Genomic DNA, 20,500 nt, shown 5'->3' on the forward strand with positions numbered 1-20,500 from the left:
CTCCTGGCCCCACAAGGAAACTTAAAAGAAACTTATTTATTTAGGCTTCTTTTGGCCCCTAGTCTTTTCCCCCTCTGCTATATTGTTGTATTATTTGTAAAGAGCTAGGAACCAATTGTTATGTGAATGTATATTCCAGGGTACCACATTCACTGCTGCACTGCAGTCACGTGCCGAGTAACGATGTATCAGTCTACCAGCCACATGGAGAGCTAAAGGAAATACACAATGAAGCTTGAGCAATTTGTGTCTAAAATGTGAATATTTCTAACTTATGGGAACCAGAAGACATGACATGGTGGCAGCGGGGTGTCTGTGAATAAAAACGCAAACATTTTAAACAAATTTAATGTTGCATTTGGTTGAAAAATCAAGCTGAATTGGTGCCAGAGTGAGAGAGAAAAACTGAGCAAGTTGTGGGAAAACAAAATGGCCACTGCCACAGCAATAAATGCACAGCTCCAGCCCATGATGAACTGGGAGTCTGATGATGTCATAGAAACATTTGAAAAGTCTAAGAAAAAATGTAGACTAACATTTAGTAGTTTTCTAAAAGGCACTAGTGAAGAGTAAAGGGTCAGCTGCATCCATTTGTGAGCAGGACAGCATGAGTTAAATTTATTTAATAGCTTCAAGCTGAACAAAGATGACAGCGGAAACCCAGGCAAAGCTTTTGAAAAATTCAGCACCCACCTCCAGCCAAAGTCAAATCATCGGATCTGCCGATATGAATTTCAAGGCCTGAGGAAGGAATCAGGTGAGCCTGTTGACAATTTCAGAACAAGATTGAAAAATGTAGCCAGAAAATGTAAATTCAAGGGCATAGACAAAAGGCTGCTAGATCACTCATTTGGGACTCTGCACACCCTGATCTACATAAAGAATTAATTGGAAAGGAAAAGCTCACAACATCTCAAGCTGTAGACACTGCCAGAGCAGATGAAGCCAGGAGTAGACAGATGAAGATACTGATGCCCCACATGGCTAGCTTATGGTTAACTCAAGACAAAGAGATCACGGTTGATGCAGTGAAACAGTGACAAAAGAATGCACATCTGAAAGAGAGAAAGATGTGCTAGAGCTGTGGATGACCACATGAGTTCACAGAGAGAAGGAAATGTGTCACATATGGATCAAATTGCAGAGCTTATGGAAAGTCCAATCCTGGATAAAGATGTGCAGAACAAAGAAGATAGTAAATGAGTTAGAGTCAGAGCAACAGGAAGAATGAGAAGTAAAAGAAAGCAAAACATCTGTACCCTGGAGCATGGCAATGAGTTTGAAGGCATAATAGACATAGGATCGATACAACTGCACAAACTTGCTGGATGCAACACTCCAAACGAAATTCACACAACCATTGATTCAGGAAGAGGGTGAGAAATAAACCCACAACCATATATCTGAAGTTGAAGCTTAATTCCTGAGCGCAGGGTAACACCATCCCACTCTGACTATACCAGGAGATCTTTCCTGAACATTTGAAAGAAAATGTTTACTCAAGGAAAGATGCTCTGATCCTGAGCAACCCGTCATGCTAATGGCATACGTGGTGGGGGGGGCGGGGAGAACTGAGATTCAACAGCTAGGAGTGACCCAAATCAAAGAGACACACAAAGGAAATGGTGTTAACTGTATGTCCCACATAACGGGCGGGATTTCCCGCACCCGTCCACCACCGGGATCTTCCGGTCCCGCCGCAAGTTAATGGGCTCCTGGCTGGGGCGCCGCCTCACCCATGGCGGGTCCCACCTACAACGCAGCCGGAAAATCCCGGCCAATATTTTCAGCAGGGGCAACAACAAGATGTCTGGTAAAACTTGAGGGAAAGGGCACACCAAGGCCTACACTCGCTCCTCCAGAGCCAGTTTCCAGTTTCCCGGTCGGCCGCATCCACCAGCTGCTACGCCAGGACCACTACGCCGAGAGTGTCGGGGCCGGAACCCCCCTCTACCTGGCCACCCTCCTCGAGTACCTGACAGCCGAGATCCTTGAGTTGGCCGGCAAGGCAGACCAGGACAACAAGAAGACCCCCATCACTCCCCCGCCTGCCCGCCCGTGGTTCACCATCCGCAACGACGAGGAGCTCAACAAGCTGCTGGGAGGGGTCGCCACAGCCCAGGGTGGGGTCCTGCCCAACATCCAGGCTGCACTGCTGCCCAAGAAAACCAGCCACCCCAGCAAGGTTTACGCCTGAAGGGGGCGAGATAAGAGAAAGGTCACTGAGACAGATAGTCCTGCTATACTGGGGTTGAGCGGTTGTGAAGAGCTGCAACTTATCTCAGTAAACCATGAGATGAAGGAGGTGACACTAAGGGCTGTAGGTAGTACACCCATGGAAAAGCACCCTCCAGTCAGAAGCAAGGAGGATCTGGTACAAATGTACCCAGTGTGTTTTGATGAGACAGTTGGATGCTTTGAAGGTTTTGAGTATCACATCACTACTGATCCAGTGATGAAACCAGGGATTCATCCCCTACGTAAAGTACCATTAGAACCAAAAGGAAAACTCAGAGGAGAGCTCCAAGAGAAGGAAGAAAAGAAAGTGATCATCAGAGTCACAGAGCCTACACCATTGGGTAAATTCCATCTTGGTGAGAGAGAAGCTAAATGGACAGCTAAGAATTTGCCTGAATCCTAAAGATCTTAATCAAGCAACAAAGAATAATTACTATCCTATTCCAACAATGGGAGAGATCACACCAGCACTGGCGGAGGCAAAGGTTTTCAGCAAGCTTGATGCTAGAAATTGCTATGGGATTGTGGATTGTGATGAAGAATCTTCGCTGTTGACAACATTCAGCCTACTTTTTGGCTTTAACGTGAGCCAGCATGTGTTCCAGTAGAAAGCAGCTGAGACATGCCAAGGATGTAAAGAAACAGTCAGCATAGGCGAAGATATCCAGATCTATGGTGTCAATCAAAAAGATCATCTACATGAAGCCATAGAGAGAAGCAGGGAAACTCAGATCAAGTTAAACACAGACAAATGCATTGTGAAGGTAATAGAATGCCTGTTCTTCAGAATGGTGTACACACCTGATGAAGTCAAGCCAGGTCCTGAAAATGTCACAGCCATCTCTGCGATGGAAGCTCCAAGAGACAAGAAAGAACTGAGAAATTTCCTTGGATTGATCCAGTACATGAGCTCTTTCATACCTCACATGTCAGAGTCCTCAGGAAACCTACAAGTGCTGATAAAGAAGATGTTGGATGCCAGTGGTCAAAGTCACATGAGAGGTGTTTCATCAAACTCAAAGAAGACAGCACCTTCCAAACCTGCAACCTCTACCACTTAGAAGGACAAGGGCATCAGACAGATGGGAACACCATCACCTGTACTTCTCCTCTGAGCCTAACTTGGAACTATTATCTCCATTCCTTCACTGTCTCTGGATCGAAATCCTGGAACTCCTTTCCTAACAGCACTGTGGGTGTACCCACACCATGTGGACTGCAGTGGTTCAAGAAGGCAGCTCACCACCACCTTTTCAAGGGCAATTAGGGATGGGCAATAAATGTTGGCCTAGCTAGCGACACCCACATCCCATGAAAGAATAAAAGAAAGTAAGCAAGTTGACAAAGCTGTCATACTACAACAGAAAGAAACTGTGCAAATAGATGTTTCTATGAAAAAACTGAGAGCAGTCCCATTACAAGAGGGAAGGTCAGTAGCATTCACATCCAAAACCCTAACATCAGTTGAGACCAGTTTTTTAATATGAAAAGCGAGCTATGGCAGTCATACATGGATGTTCAAAATGGGAAAAAGTTCATAGTGGAGAGTGACCATTGTCCACTGGAACAGGTCTACAAGGAGAATCTGTGTACAGCTCCAGCAAGACAACAGAGATTAATCTTGAGGCTTCAGAGTTACAATTGCGGTCTGCAAAATAAGCCAGGAAGAGAAATGGTGCTAGCAGATACCCGGTCCTATTTGTCGCCACAGTAGAAACATGAGTTAAAGATTCATCACCTAGCGAACGGAACACCACTGAAACTCAGTCAAATTAGAGATGAGGCCAGCAAAGATGAACAGTTAATAGACAATCTCTCAGCAAGTGACCAAGGATGGCCTGATAAGCTTCAATAAACAAAGCCAGCAATATGGCAGTGCTGATCTATCAGAGACGACACCTCAGTAGAAGATGGTGTTCTGCTAGCCAGAGCCAGAAAAATCATATCCAAAATGGTGCCTGAGGGACTTCTCCAGAAGATACATGAAGGCCACATGGGATTGGAGAAGTGTAAGCTCAGTGCTAGATAAGCTGTGTATTGGATACAAAGGTATCAAAAGAATGGTGTCTAATTGCAATGTACGCCAGAAGTGCAGAAATACACAGAAGAGGAGATGATGGCGACTGAAGTACCACCCAGACAGTGGCATACAGTGGGAGCCGACTGATTCACACACAATCAAGAATGGTATCTCATAGTTGCAGACTACTAAAAGTTCCCTTTTATTTAAAAGAGGAAAGATTTTAGAGCTACGACAATCATCTCAGCAGTACGAATTCTGTTTGCTGAGCAAGTGGTTCCTGAAAAAGAAATATGTGACAATGGAACACAATTCATCTCCAGAGAATTTAAGGAATTCATTGAACAGTAGGGGTTCAACATTATCACCTCATCACCATATTACTCTAGTGGACCCAGATTTATAGAAAGACATGTCCAGACAGTCAAGAGAACCCTCACAAAATGCTGAGAAACTAAGGAAGAAACAAATTTTACGTTATTGTCACTCTGATTTACACCTTTCAAGGCTGACATGAAATTGCCTGCAGAACCATTGAATAGAAGAAAATATAAGATAACTTTGCCAAACAAGATACTCCCTCCAATTGAACAGGAGGGAGTAAGACAGCAACTCACTGATGCCCAGTTAGAAGGAGGTCAACACTTCAATGAGCATGCTAACTCCCTGCCTGAGCTGTTGAAAAGACAAACTGTACATGTAAAGGATCTAATCATGAAAACCTGGAGCCCAATCAAATTTGTTGGTGAAACTGAGACTCCAAGGTCATACATCATGGAGACTGAAACTGGTAAGCAAATGCGAAAGGACCAGAGTCCATATTTGACCTACATCTGACCTGGAAAAGCAGAAAAGATCACCAATGACACCAGACACATCCCTAACCAGCGAGACAGTATCAACAGCATCACCAACAAGCAGTGCAACATCAATAATGTCACCAACAAGTGACACAACATCACCAACATCAAGCAGGGCTCCTACAACGCCAGAAACAACATGCACAACATTGCTGTACAGTGTGCAACTCATCACTGAGAGTGATAAATGCCAAATGCACAAGATAGAGACACAGCTTCCTACAACCTGAGATCCTGTGAATAATATTTTGAGAAAAGTAAACAAGCTATAAAAGACTCTTAAGGTTTATTTATAAAAGTCGATTGTCAATCTTCTTTAGTTCAGTAATAAAGGTTAATGATTGGAACAATATTATTGATATAGAGGTATAATATATTTTTTGAAAAGAGGGATGTTATCTTGTTGCATTATTCATTAAGGGCTAGGGACTAGTTATTATGTAAATATATACATCACGGTGCCACATTCACTGCTACACATTAGTCTTGCGCCGAGTAACGATGGTTTCAGTCTTATCAGTCTAACAGCTACATTGAGAGTATAAAGAAATACACTCATTGAAGCTCCAGCATTTGGATGTAAAGTATTTCAAACTTAAGGGAACCAGGAGACATATCACCCACTTTCTTCACTCACTGAGAAACTCACTTTGGGCAGAATTGCCTTAGATTTGCACTAAGTGAGGTAGCAGGCGTGTAAAATGATGTTTCACCCGCCGGCCGCAATGGTGGCTTTTCACACGGTATTGTCCCAAACCCGTCGCATTAATTATGCATTCCCGGGAAACACACCGTTTCGATGGTGGGCGGGCTTTCATTCTCAGGCCACACCATCACCTGGCCGTTTCAGCACACTGGGCACCATATTTAAAGTCCAGCCGCATGCACACCTCTCAGAGCTTCCAGCCCACGGCTGTTGTAAAGAAGACATGGTTCTGAAAGGCAAAAAGGCTGCAGCCCCCAGGTTCAATGACGTGTCCCTTGAGCGCCTTTTGGACACAGTGGAGACTCACTGTGATGTCCTCTACCTCAGCTTTGGCCGCAGGATGGGCAGCAACTTCACTAATCTGGATTGGGAGGTGGTGGCAGTGGTGGTCAGCGCCAATGCCCTGCAAAAAAGGACAGCCACCCAGTGCCACTACAGGATGAATGGTCTCATCTGTTCCACCAGGGTAACTCACTTTTCTCATCACTCTCAACTCACAGGCCCACAAACCCATCAAACATCCACAGGGATCTTACACCTCAAGGGACAACACCACTAACTCTCACACACACCCTCACATTTCCATCAGGATCATATCCTCTCACGCCTGCGTCCTCATCCTGTCTATGGTTTCGCTCACCACACAAACATTTCATGCAGTGCCATAAGCCCTGCTCACACTCTCTCCACCTGTTTTCATGCAGGCTTAAGGTGTACAGTTTATTTATAAACATTGATTGTCAATCTTCTTTAGTTTAGTAATAACGGTTAATGATTGGAACAATATTATTGATATAGAGGTATTATATATTTTTTGAAAAGAAGGAGGGATGTTATCTTGTATTATTCATTAAAGGCTAGGGACTAGTTATTTTGTAAATATATATATCACTGTGCCACATTCACTGCTACACATCTTGTGGGGGGATGGACTGGCCCAATTAGGCCCCGCGCTCACTTTGAGGAATGTGCCATCACACTGACTGGTGAGGACATGGACTGTGCCTGCGGTGACAGTGAGTTTGGTGGCGAACACCCTCATAATGATCCTGCAACACATCATCCCTGTCTCAATGCAAATGTGAGTGCTCTATCTCTTGCTTTTGACTCTGCCGCCATGCACTACTTATCTCTACTTTGGTTCACAGGGAGCTGTGCCAAGCGACTGGCACCTTCAGGCAGCCATTCCCTCAGCTCCATCCATGTCCTCACCTCCAGCCAGACTGCATTGAAGACCCATCACAGCACTTACCCACACCCCGCACGAGCACAGAGACACACACCTCAGTGGAACCTAGGTCTAGAGCTGGCTCGGGTTCACAATGTGGTGGTCACCGCATGGAATCATTTGCAGCAGGAGGAGGCAGGTTTGTGCAAGCTCATCGGCACTTGGAGGATTGCTGGGATGAGGCATCTGTGAGGTCCGAGTCAGATGACAAGCCTCTAGATCTGGCCTTCCAACTCATCCTGAAGAGTCAGCGGAAGGCTTGAGAACATCACACAGAGCTGTTGGAAGTCCTCAGCAGAGTGGCACGCAAGCCGGGTAGCGCATCCGCCTGCTCTCTGATGAAGTAGTGCCCGCATGTGCCCATATGGAGGTCTCCATTTGGAGGATTGTGGGTGCCATAGAGACCCTGGTCCAGGAGGGTGTGGATATGTGTGCAGACCTGCACTCCATCGCGGGAGCCATGGGTGAGCTCCTGCAGTGGCAATGCGAGATGGAAACCGGGCACCTCGACATCCCACCAGGGAGAGAGCACTCACATCCACCCCTCCAGGAGTCAGGCTGGGGCCCCTGGGCACCCGAAGGGAGGAGGAGCGGCAGCTGGACACCTCTGGGTCATCCACTCAGGAATCTCAGAGACTAGCCTCTCCCTCCAAATCCTCTTTCCCTGTGAGCCCCTCAACCTTGTCCTCTGTCACCGCAGAGGGAGCAGCTGGCCATCGAGTGATTCTGGAGGGAGAAGTGTGTGTGTGTGGCAGGGGTTTCGGAGCCTCGTGCAAGCACTCTCCCATACATGCGGAACCTTCACATTTCATATTCACCTCAATGTGCTGAGCATTTTGAATGCTGCCTGCTGGGGTTCGCTTTCAGTTGTCCATCTGAGCTGACCTGCATCTCCGCCCACCCCCAAGGCAGCACCTGATCCCACTCACCATGACTGTCATTTCACTTTCGATTTAGACAGCATGGTCTGGATTCGGTTTTTCATGCGTTCCCCCTCCCCCAGTCACCCATTTCCTTACCCCCATCACAGTTGACCACCCCAGCATCACCTTCCACCTCCCCTTCGTGACCTATCAGCCACAACCCTTTTCCTTTGGGGATGTCCAGGTGAACATTTCCTTCCTTCCTGAAAATCTCACCCCCATCCACATTCACCTCCCCAACCTCCTCCTTCCCACCACTAGGGTGCATGTCTGCCCCCGAGTCCCCTCCATTCATCCTCTTCGTCCCTTCTACTGCTACCATCAAACCCGCACCCTCCCACCCTATCTTCTCACTCTGCCCTCGTTCATTCTCACCATTCCCTCATACCACACCCACCCTCAGTTCGCTCCCCAGGGGGCAGTCATGGACTCATCAGGCCCCTCCCTTGCACATTCACCTGAACATCCACCCCTACCGACCTCTTCTCCACTGGAACCCCTTCACCCCTCTAGACCACATCCCCCCGGAACCCCTTCTCCCCTCCGGACTTCTTCCCTCCAGAACCCCTCCCCCCGCTTAGTCCTCCCGCCCTCTGGACTTCCCCCCACTTAGTCCCTCCCCTTTCCTGACTCCCTAAGATGCCCTTACTTCTTCTGGCACCCTTAGTCCTTCCCCCACTCCTGACTCCTTCTTCCAGCCTTACCTCTTCCCCCAGCCTCACTTCTTCCACCAGATTTGTCCTTCCCCCTTTCGGACTCCTTCCTCCATCCTTACTTATTCCTCCACCCTTACTCCCTCCCCTCTCCACACTCCTTCCTTCCCCCAACTCCCTCCCTTCTACGCATTCCTTCCACCCTCCACCCCCCAGATTCCCTGCCCTCTCTGCACTCCTTCCTCCCCCTGGACTCCTCCCCCCTTTCCGCACTCCTTCCTCCCCTGGACTTCAAACTCCTTCCCTTACACCTTCCACCTCCCTTACACCTACCTCTCCAGTTGCCATCTTCTCTCCCATTATCCGCTCCTCCCCCTGTATTCCTCCATCCCAAACTCACCCCCACCCCCCCACCCCCCCCGCAAATCCTTCATGCCGATCCCTCCCAACCTCACTCCACGGCACCTTCATTATTCCCTCAACCTCACCCCCTTTCACCTTCATTTCCCCCCTCCCAAATTCACCGCCCCGACACCTCTTCCTCTCCCAGTCAGTTCTAGACCTTCCTCTCCCACCCCCTCGACCATCATCTATTGTGAGCATCAATGGTAACTTTCCAATTTCCGTGAGTTGCTTCTCAGGGGAGCCATGTCCTTGAGAATCCATCCAGGATGCCATGGATATTTCTCCGGGATCCTGTTGCTGTCAGGCCCCAGCATCTTCTGCTCCTTGGGTGTCTGTGACGTGAACAAGGCCCTGGCGGTAAGACCTGACTTTTGCACATCACAGTTGTCAGGACATGTTCTGCACCGGCATGTTTTCCCACCGACGTGGGTAGACGATCCAGCGGGGGAGGGGAGGTGGTGAGTCCAGCGGGCTGGCATTATAATGATATGCTGATGTATTATACGAAGGTTCCTGATGTCCAATAGTAGGGAATGTGTCCCGCCATCCAAGGGCTGCGTGGACAATCGCAAATTGGTTTCATGGCACCGTGAAACCAATTTTTGGCCTTCTCACCATATTGTCCGCTCACACCACAGAACAGGCCCAACCCTGGCAGGCACAAAAAATGCTGGCCTTTGGCTTACCCCTCAAACTGAACTTAAAATTGCAGTCAGGTCTCGATGATATCATTGGGACCCAATATGCCATATGTAAACGAAAGAATTTACGAACATACAAATGTGTGAATTAGGAGCAGGAGTAGGCCATTCCACCCCTCAAGCTCGCTCCGCCATTTATTAAGATCATGGCTGATCTGTTGGTGTTTCGAATCCCACATACCCATCTGCTGCCTCCTCAGGAGAGCAGGTTAAAATTGGCAATTATTCCATTCATGAGTTTTGTAAGATTGTTATGAGTTGGGACTGTGTCTTTAACTTAAGGTGAAAGGAAGGTGATAATGTGACATGTCCTGGAGTCTGCCTGGTTTGATTATCAGCTATTAAAGGGGGCCCAGATTGTTTTACTGGGAGGAAGGTGCGAGGTGTTTACATTTGGAGACAATGGTCCAGCCTGCATGCTAACAGTGGATAGGCTGTGAACCTTCAAAGTCCCAGACTAGTGTTGCAAATGTAGGGTTTTAAACAGTCACCCTTTAAACTATCCATTTACTTTCTAGATGAAAGAGAGTTGCGGTCTCAAGGATAGCTAATTAGGGTTTCTACTTGGATGCAAGGCCTATGTGATTCACATTGCTATGCAGAAGGGTGCACAGGAAGCCATTGGATTACAGGCCTCCCTCAGATCTCACTGAATATCACATAGAGGTAAGTTAGTCTACCAGGACCCAGGAGAGAGAGAGCAGCTGGAGGCCAAAAGTGTCTATGGCTCATTGTGCTGCAATGTGGCTGGAAGCTTGTGTTGGAGTTGAAAAGGCCAAATTGATGAAGAGGTAAAATGATTCTGGAAAATTCGTCTAGCTCGCATTGGAGGGAGGATCTCCAGCAATTCTCTCACTGTGAAGGGCAGGTCTTGCATTCAAAATTACCAAGCTGAGAAAGGAAAAGAGCAGGGTAAATCCCAGGAAGCCAAGAATCATCTTGGACTGATTCTAGGAGAATTGAATGTCTACTTAAAGGACAGTGCAAAGTATACCTGCAATTGTGCTTTCTCAGTTGTGCTATAAGTAAAAAGGGAAAAGTTGTGTTCTGTGGTTTAAAATATAAGTTGCCTACAAAACTAGTGTTTAGTCAATAGAGAATTTAGTCTTTGGTTACAAAAGATGCCCTAAAATGTGAAAATCTTGCCTTGTCATTTGTTCAGCTATGAACTGGGGCTTCAAATTTCTCTTTTTAAAAGTTATCAGTCCCTATGGAGATTATACAGGGCATTGGTGAGACCGCATCTCGAACACTGTGTGCAGTTTTGGTCTCCTTATTTGAGGAAGGATGTAAATGCATTGGAGGTGGTTCAGAGGAGGTTTATTAGATTGATACCTGGAATGAGTGGGTTGTGATATGAGGAAAGGCTGGACAGACTGAGCTTGTATCCACTGGAATTTAGAAGAGTGAGGGGTGATTTGATTGAAGTATACAAGATCCTGAACAGTCTTGACAAGGTGGGGCGTCGAAAGGATGTTTCCTCTTGTGGGTGAGCCCAGAACTAGGGGGCACTGTTTCAAAATTAGGGATCACCCTTATAGGACACAGATGAGGAGAATTTTTTTCTCTCAGAGGATTGAGTGACTTCAGAACTCTCTGCCTCAGAAGGTAGTGGAAGCGGGGTCACTGAATATTTTTAAGGCGGATATAGTTAGATTCTTGTTAGGCAAAGGAATCAAAGGTTATCGGGGGTAGGTGGGAATGGAGAGCTCGAAACACAAACGAATCAGCCCTGATCTTATTGAATGGCGGAGCAGTCTCAAGGGGCCAAATGGCCTACTTCTGCTCCTATTTCGTACGTTCGTAACACAAGGGTCAACTGCAAGACTCCATAGTTGGTAAGTAATATGTGGAATTTTAACTGCCCAGCTGCCAGGTTTCTGCCAGGTGGGTAGATTTAAAACCATCTCCAGAGTATGCAAAGAATATCAAATTAATAAGGGGGGGATATTATGTACAATTCCATGTTTCCTTTTTCAACATCCCAGCGGAATTGGGCAAGCAGCTGCATCATCATCGTAAGTGTGTAGGGAAGAAGAATGTTGGACAAAATTGTAAATAGGCTATAAATCCAGTAAAACCTAGGAGCACAGCAGTGGCCATAGAGAGCCCGACAGTAAGGGTGATACTGACAGCAAATTGGCTGCGTGACACTCATTCAATATAAAATGAATACACAACAGATTGACAATCTGTCCAGAGACCTATTAGCACAATCTGACCATTAGTCCCAGCTGCTCCTGAAGCAGTTGTAGCACCACAAGAGGTGTTGTTAGGTTGACAGAAACCTGTGTGGTGCAGCACCGAAATAGGACCTGTATGAACAAACATTACTTGATCCTTAAAGATAGGAAATCAAGTTGATTGGGAGCAATCCTGTTTGCACCAAAATACATTGGACAAACACTAGACAATTGTCTGCTCCTTATCAGTATCCTACAAGCAGAGAAAAGCCATTTTACCCAGCTGATCATGCTAATGCTTATATACTCCACAGCCCCCACCTTATTTCATCTCTTCCTGTCAGTGGAGCATGACAACAAAACCTGTGCAGTGTTGCGTCCAATCTCCCACGGGAGGGGCATCCCTCGTTCAAAGACACTCGGTGCCTGATTGAGGGACCTGGCATTAGGAACAAGGTGGGCCCACTGAAAGCCACCCCTTGCTCTCCCTCCTCCCTGACCTCCCTTCCCCCTCCTCTCCTCCACGCTCCCCACCCCTCGATCCCCCTCCCCCCATCACACTACTTTGGTCTGGGATCCAGTGATGATATTAAGCCTCAGTTGGGTGTGGTATCTGCAGCAGTCACTGTTTCCATTAAATACTGCCCTTTATCCTTCATTTTAAAAAAAGATTTCTTCAACTTTTCTGCACTTCTTTTTACTTCTCTTTCCCTTTCATTTGTTATCATCTGCCTTTCTGTCTCTTTTATTAAATTTATCTCCTGACTACAGCCCTAATAAAATATTTTGCTAACCTTGGAAATTTAAGCAGCCAGTGTATCCGAGTGTGCACTTGGCATCATTAAGAAGGATAAAGAAACAATTTATAATGACGTTAAAGGATAAGATCATGTTGGTGGAAAATTTCAGAAGTGTGGACAGGAAAGCAGTTTTAATAGTTGTTCGGTAGTACAGAACTTCAGTATTGCTGAAAAAAGAGACATGTCGAAGCTTTTCATCGTGCACTCATCAGGACACTTTGCAAGAATACCAAATAAGGGAAAAACCACAATTTATATGGTATGTGAAGAGGGTACTGATTGGCTGGCAAGTGGACTCTGATTGGTAGAGGCATTGCCTTGGAGAAGGCACCCGTAATGGTTACTGATAGTTAACTGCCAAGCACCGTTTGAAAGCAGTCTTATTTGTCTGTGAGGATCTCCACTATCCAGTAAATGTCACAACAAAGAAATGGTCAGACACAGCGTCTTTGAAATAGCCATAAGGTTGGAAAACTGTTTCGGGGAGGCAGTGTACTTTGCAGCCTTGTTGGTTGGTCAACTATCACATGACTGTCATCAGAGAGGGAGAAAGTAACATCGGGAGATGTCCGAGGCTTCAATTCTACCTCCCCCATTTCAACCCAACTGACAAGAACCAGTTAAAGAATGGAGAACGCAATGCTCAGGTTTACGCGACCTTGCTGACTGAGAGTTTGGCATGGGCCCACGGAGGCAAAAATTTAGATTTAAAAGAAGAAACCTTACTAAATGTTTGGCAAGCAGGGAAACTATAAACATTGCCAATCAAGTCACATCAAATTCTGAGCCATAAAATGATAAAATAAAAACCAACAACATAGGGAAGCACAGGATAGCTATCAGTCTGCGAAAAGATTTTCACCAACAATTTAATTTCTTTCCTTATTTTAAACGTAGTTAGAACTGTTGTGTGCTTCCAGCATTTATTTCTGATTTGCATTATTCATTTTATTTAAGCTCTGCAGTAAAAATTAAGAATATTCAAATTAACTGATCTAAATTGACTCATTAATAGTATCATTACTGGTTAAATGCTCATTCCATTGAAGCGGATTCAGACCAATTACAAGGACTATGGAGATGGGACTCATTTGCCAAAACATAGAAATAAATCAAATTGCTGGCAATACGATGACTTAAAATAAAACTGGATGAATCGAATTGAATCACTACAAGAGCTGTAGTAAAATTGTCAATAAATCAGAATTTTATGTATTTATTTCAGGTTTCCAGTATCCGCGCTGCTTTACTTTTGTAACAAATCAAAGGAGCTGAAAGCATGCTAAATCATTACTTAACCAGAAATCACAACTCGCATTGTGAAATTCAAAACACTGTACAACATAATGGAGAGCACCATGATTAATGGCAAGGATAAAATGATTAACTTGAAAAATAGGTTATCTACAGTAACCAAAGCCATAAATTAATTGAAAAGATCCTTTCAGAGATATTGAGGGTAAAATTGGTCTTGCATGAGAACCTCACATGGACAATTGCAAACTGACATATCATTTCACCCCACCTGACTTACTTTACCACTGAAATTAATGGAAAATTGACCAGGCTGTAAAATTGACGACTGATTCGCAATCACTTGCTTTGGCTTACTGCCCGAGATCAATTTCACCCTCATTACATGCCAAGGCATAGGCTAAAAACAATTAAATCACAAAACACAGCTCCATCTTGAAATAACTGTGGCCTTGAGGCTTCAGCTTTTGAGCAGCTTTGTAAGATCCAACTGAAATGAATGGGCCTCGATATAAGTGGGGAGGTAGGAAAGTGGCGGGGTTGCCCCGTAGCGGGTGAAAGACCAGGCAAGGCCAGTGGGGAGGAGATCCTGCTGCTTTTAATGACAGAGGCTCATTTAAATAAATCTTTGCTCAGTCCCAATCCGACACCAGACCAGTTTGAAAGCCTTGCCAGCGGGCGGGAATTGAAACTGGTCACCAGCAGGCTGTAGCTAAGGAGATGTGAGCGTGGACATCGGCCATCTGTGAAAGGAGCGCTTTGCAGCAGATCAGGAATGCCAATGAGTTTAGGGTTGGGGAGTGGGGAGGAAATTGGGGCTGGGGAGGCTCAAATATCCTCTGCTCCTCCTGGTCCTCAAATTGTTCTAAAAGGAGGAAATCTTTAGTATTTATCTTGACCAGTCATGTTGGAATTTCTGGCAGGCAGAAGGTAGCAAAGGATTCACTTAATTCCACATTATGGCATTGATTATGTCATTGGGCCGTGACTTTTTGAATGTAAACTCGGCCACAGCCTGCCTTTTGTGGAAGCACATCATGGTCTGATTCAGGAGTTCAGAAGTTTCAATGGCTGGGAAGGCGACTGGTTGGAATTGGGAGACAGAGGTCAGGAAATTAGGCTCTCGGTTGCCTAGTTTCTTGGCAGTGCAAGTGCCATTTGTTATCAAAATGGCAACCAAACCATGTGCAAAATTATGAAATGAGCTACACTGGACACCATTTTGGTGAGGGTGTTCACTTCCCCTTGTATGCCAGACGTACGTGGAATAGGCAGATTGTGATGTCAATCAGCAGGACCAATTTGGGGCTCAACACTCCAGCTAATGCTGCCCCTTAGACACCTACAGCTGAATATGCATTCAAGCAGGAGGGACACCCCCACCAATGCTCTTTAGTAGGTTTGCAGCGTTCAGGTTAGTTGCTGATTGATTTCTATTGGCTGTTGCTGTGATTGTAGAAGCATTTGGTAGTTTCCAGAATCGTTTCAATTTGATGAAGTCTACCGTGGTGTAAAACATGCTGGAGGACTTGTCTCAACTTCAAGGATTTTGTACAAATCTCTTGCTCCCAGACAAGGATGCAATAGCTTAGGTCCCCCTGGGCCTACAGTAGAACAAGGAGAATGAGCAGAGGTGGTACAGAGCAGGCCAAGATGCTGAAGGAGAAAGGGAGGGTTTGGGTCGCAAAAGGCATGCTGTCCTGGGTGTTTAGGGAACAATTCTCTTACCTGAATCTCAGTGAGGAGCAGTGTATAAGATGTCTTCACTTCACGAAGGATGTCTCACCAAAATCTGCTTCCTACTGCAGCCACAATTGCAGCCTCAGAGCAGGGTGAGAGCTGCATAACCAGGCCCTATGAAGGTGATTGTGAACTGCTATGCATCTGGCTCCTTCCAGGTTGGAGCAAGCGATATTTGCTACATTTCCCAATTCATCACCTACTGTTGCATAAGGTGCTGCATTCCAAGAGAGTTGAGTACATTTCATTCTCTTGCCAGGAAGAAGCACAAGGCTTGCAAGCATCCCCCTGATGCAGGACACCATTCGCTGCACGTACATCGCATTGCAGGTGCTACATATCAGTTCTAAGATCTGCTATGGCCACTCCCTTAACATGCAGCTGGTGTGCAACCACACACAGACTATCATGCAGGCTGATGCCCGGAATCCTATGATTCTATCTGCTACTACATTTGGGACATATCAGTGAATAGCTCCATAGAAAATCACTCAAGTCAACTTCCCTTCTTGTGCTTAATGTTGATTAAGAGGCTATTTCACAAGACAAGTACTGTAAAATCCCCCTGATGAAGAGTGTGTTTGTGTGTGTGTTTGTGTGTTTGTGTGTTTGTGTGTGTGTGTGTGTGTGTGTAAAATATGAACTGGAAGTCTTTCACCTGCTGTTGATCCTGCCCTGATGATGGATGTTATGAATGAGATGAATGTTGACGCCTGAGAATATTTTTTCAGCCATTCAAAAGCCCAAATCTGATCAGTTCAGACAATTTTTAGTCCAAAGTCATTAGAGTATCAAAGGGAAATATGCCCACAGACTATCGCTGGCTCTTCAGACCCTTGCAATGCCCTGTTGTTTTACATGATGAGGGCTATATAGAGACTCTATAAGGAATCGTTTTCTATCAGATGCTTTCAAAGAACTTACAGAAAGGAATTGAAAGGTGCTTAGGTTTACTTTCATTATATAATAAAAACTGCAAGTGCCGGAAAAACTCAACAGTTCTGGCAACATCTGTGGAGAGAGAAACAGAGTTAACGTTTCGAGTCCAATATGACTCTTCTTCAGATGCCACCTTTAAACGAACATGAACCAGGTGCAACAAGATTCCCGTGTGCTGCTGACTTAATCTTGAAGGTAGGGCACAACTACAGAAGGTTATAATATAATGAATATTCATGGAATGCAAAGGCATTCCAAGTTGGAACCTGCCACGGGAATGGCGTAAGGCTTGACCCGCCACTGTCCCACTGCTGGCTTTATCTCTGCATCTGAACCCACGTCGGGAACATTCAAACAAGGAGCAGGAGGAGGCCATTCAGCCCCTCGAGCCTGCTCCACCATTTAATAAGATCAGGGCTGATCTGATAGTCACCTGAAATCTGTACCTCATCTACCAACCAAAGCTTTGGCCCCTGCCTAATTAAGTCACCCTGCTTGTTACATTTCCCACACTCACTCATAAAATGCCACCCGCTAACACTGTTTCTCACTCCACAGCTGTTGCCAGACCTGTTGACTGTATCCAGCATTTTCTGCTTTTCTTTCCGATTTCCAGCATCCGCGGTATTTTGCCTTTGTGTTCACTGCTGAAAGGTTTGGCTGTAATTTTTAGACTATACTCTCTAGCCCTGCGCTTCCCCAACCAGCAGAAATCTACTTTATCAATCGACCCTATCTTGAAAAGTTCGATCAAATCACCCCTTAAATTTCTAAATTCCAGGGAATGCTTATTTCATGTGCCTAACCAGGGCTTTCTAAATCTGTTGCACAACATGAATTGACATACTGGCTGGCAGTCAGGCAGGTGGGCTAGCAGCACCAGGCTGCAGCTGGAGAGGTGAAAGGATGAGGGAGGGAGAGATTGGAAAGGCCCGAGTGGGAGGGTGGGGGGAAGTGCACAGGCATGAGGAAATATCAGGGTCTGGGGTCGGGTGTTTGGGGGGGTGGCGGTGCTAGATTAGGAGCCAGAGGCACAAGTGGAGGCTGGAGTCAGTAGCAGATCAGCAGCTGAGTGGAGGGGATATAAAGGATCATGGAGGAGATCATAAGAGTTTGGGAGGCTGCAAGGGCCAGGGGAGTATCCAATCCTGTAGTGGCTGGTGAATCGGGAAAATTGGATTCAGCAGGTAAGTAAAAAGACAATTACCTCCAGGAGACTCCCAGGAGAACAGCAGAAACACTTTAGAGATGTCCTCAAAGCATCCTGGAAGAGGTAAGACATATCCTTCGACTCCTATGGAGACCCTGGCTTGTAGCCAACCAAAATGGAGAAGGGTCCAAACACATTGAGAGAATTTGTCAGGAATATGCAGAGGCAAAGTCTATAAGCATCAGAGGGAGCTCATAAACCTCCAAATAACCTATCTATCCAAGCATTCACCTGCTCCACATGAGACAGAGGGTGGAACATTCCCAGATTTGCACTAAGTGCGGTACAGGTGGGAAAAATGACGCTTTATATGTTGGTCACAATGGTGACTTTTCACGCTGTAACATCTCAAACCTGCTGCATTAATTATGCATTCCTGGGATACACGCCATTTCGATGGCGGGCAGGCTCCGATTCGCCTGCCACACTGTCACTTCCCCGCTTCATCACGCCACGCACCACATTTAAAGTATAGCCACGCTCAGTGCTTCCAGCCCAGGACTGCAACAAAGAAGACATGACCCTGAAAGACAAGAAGACTGCAGCCCTTAAGTGCCTTTTGGATGCCGTGGAGACCCACTGCGATGTCCTCTACCCCTGCTCTGGCCTCAGGAGGGGCAGCAGCATTACCACTCTGGCTTGGCAGGTGATGGCAGTGGTGATCAGTGCCAATGTTGCACAGAAGAGGTTGGCCATCCAATGCAGGTAGTGAATGAATGATCTCATCCGTGCAGCCAGGTTATGGAAACCATCTCATCACTCTAAACTCACACACTCAAGCCCATCACACACATTTACTGGCATCTCACTCACTGCCAGCTCAAGGGACATCACCACCCATTCTCACATGTCCACCTGGCATCATCTCCTCTGGCGACTGCCTCCTCAGCCCTTGCCATCTTGAGGCCACTTGCACAGATCAACATGTGACCCCCACACACACACCCTGGGTTACCCCCCTTCCCTAGTACAGCTCTCATCCTGCAGCCCCTTCCCTTGTCTGAGGCCACTTCTCCCCCTTCCCCAAGCAAAACCTTGCCCTGCAGCCATTGAAAAGCCACCCACATTTGGCTGATCTGGCAGGTAGAAACCTACCCGTCAGCTCCCCTAAAAGTGATGTGGTGGTGTCTGTGAAGCCTGGCACCGATGACGGTGAGTGCTGACTGAAGCAAGGTAGGCAAACAAACCTTGAAGTCCCGAGTGAAGTGCAGCCCACCAAGTGCACGCTTTATGTATGCTGTTGTGAAACAAGTTGGCGTGTTTTCCCGCAATGTGGGCGGACGATTCAGCGGAGGGGGCTGGCCTAATAACGATATGCAGATGTATTGTAATGAGGGTCCCGACATCCGATGGTGGGAAACAGAGCGGAAGATCGCAAACAGGTTTCACGCGGTCGTGAAACCAATCGCTCCTTATTGTCAGCTCATGCCACCGAACACGCCTGAACACGCGGAAAATCCCAGTCGGAGTCTGCAGATCGCACATACACTTGCCAGCCATGTTAGAACTCATTGAACTGGAGTGAGAGCAAGTCATCCTCGATCCTGAGGGACTGCCAGGAACCAGCAAGCCTCTCCTTTCTTTAGCACTTCAGGTTTCTGGAAAACTCAGCCGAGCAGGGTTAAATTTAAACTGGTGGTTAAGTAAGAGGCAAGCCGACTCCTTATAGTATTTAAGTTGCCAACAAGCCTCCTGGAGCTGACACTCTGCCCCCCTCCTGCCTCCATTAACACCAGAAGTCGGCAGGCTGGGGTGGGTAGTGTTTGGAATTCAGATTCTTAACATTTTAACATCCTATTCTACCCAAAGCGTCCTTTTTTGGGAGTGAAAATTATTGGCTTTACATTTCTATTTAATAAATTGCATATAAATCCGGTTAAGCAATTTTAGCCTCGGGGCATTGGTTTGATGATGTATTGGGTTTTCTGCCTTTGAGGTAAGGAAGAACATTTCAGGCATCTCTGGTATTCTTGAAGAAGTGATGTATCACACTTGGAAGTTAATTGGCAAATCTAGACCTGCTATTCCGTGAATGATGGTGAATGAAGGCACTGATTTTAATTCATAAGCGACAGACTACTTTTGGGAACGGAATAACTGAGAACACGAGTGCACAGTATTTGGGACAAGTGTTTGAGAGCTGTTAACAAGTTGGTGCCAAACATTGTTTTTTTAAAGTTTCCCAATTATAGGAAGAAGTAAAGTTTGAATTTGGTGAAACATTCCATGTTTGTTGAATTCTTATCACAGGATTCCCTTGAGCTGCTGTTGCTTCACCACAACTTTACCGGAAGGGTGACAGAGATATTTGAACTTGTTGCAAATCCATGTTGCAGGTTAAGGTGGTAATGTGGGAGCAGCCTCTGAGGGAACTTTCAGCCAATTAGTTAAAAGAGCAGACAATGTGCCTTGGCTTCATTACAGTGAGTCTGCAGAGGCACGGGGCCAGATTTTCAAAGGGCCGAGGGGTTGGGACCCCAAGAATTAAAAATTGTGGACCCAGAGGTCGTCTTGGAATCTCTATACTTCTGGAGCAGTTTTGTAATTTTAAAAGATGGGGGGGAGGGAGAGGGGGGATGGGTGGGAGCAGGAAATGCATTCATCACCAATTAACGGCGCCTTGAGCTCATTTAACAGCTC

This window comes from Carcharodon carcharias, chromosome 11, assembly GCF_017639515.1.
Source record: "Carcharodon carcharias isolate sCarCar2 chromosome 11, sCarCar2.pri, whole genome shotgun sequence".
NCBI lineage: Eukaryota > Metazoa > Chordata > Chondrichthyes > Lamniformes > Lamnidae > Carcharodon > Carcharodon carcharias.